Source organism: Olea europaea, chromosome 12, assembly GCF_002742605.1.
Source record: "Olea europaea var. sylvestris chromosome 12, O_europaea_v1, whole genome shotgun sequence".
In the NCBI taxonomy this organism is placed as follows: Eukaryota; Viridiplantae; Streptophyta; class Magnoliopsida; order Lamiales; family Oleaceae; genus Olea; species Olea europaea.
Genome location: NC_036248.1, coordinates 21,674,170 through 21,674,603, shown reverse-complemented (window position 1 = coordinate 21,674,603; position 434 = coordinate 21,674,170).

Sequence of the window (434 nt, the reverse complement as noted above, 5' to 3'; positions counted from 1 at the left end):
ACAGTTGAAATTCTGATTTCTGAATCCATAATGAAGGTCACAGATTTTGCAGTGATCTACACGCTACCAAAAGTAATGTATCCATTATAAATAGTCCAAAATTGCTGACTTGCTCTTGATGCAATTGAAATTCATTATAAAATGATCCGAAACTGCAGATGTCTAAAAGGCAGATGAAATTCAGATCCAAAAAAAAAAACTTAAAATGGACACAGACAGAATTTAAAATCAATACTAACTGTGCCAAAAATTTTGAGATCCGATTTTGCCGAATGCATCAAGAATAATTCTTAAACTTAACAGTTTAAGGAATTTCACAAAATTCAAACATTCTATTCGAGAAAAATAATCCAAATATCATATGAATAGAACATGCACAAATCCTAATAATCTAGCAAATGATGACCGCTCTGATACCACTTGTTAGAAAATCA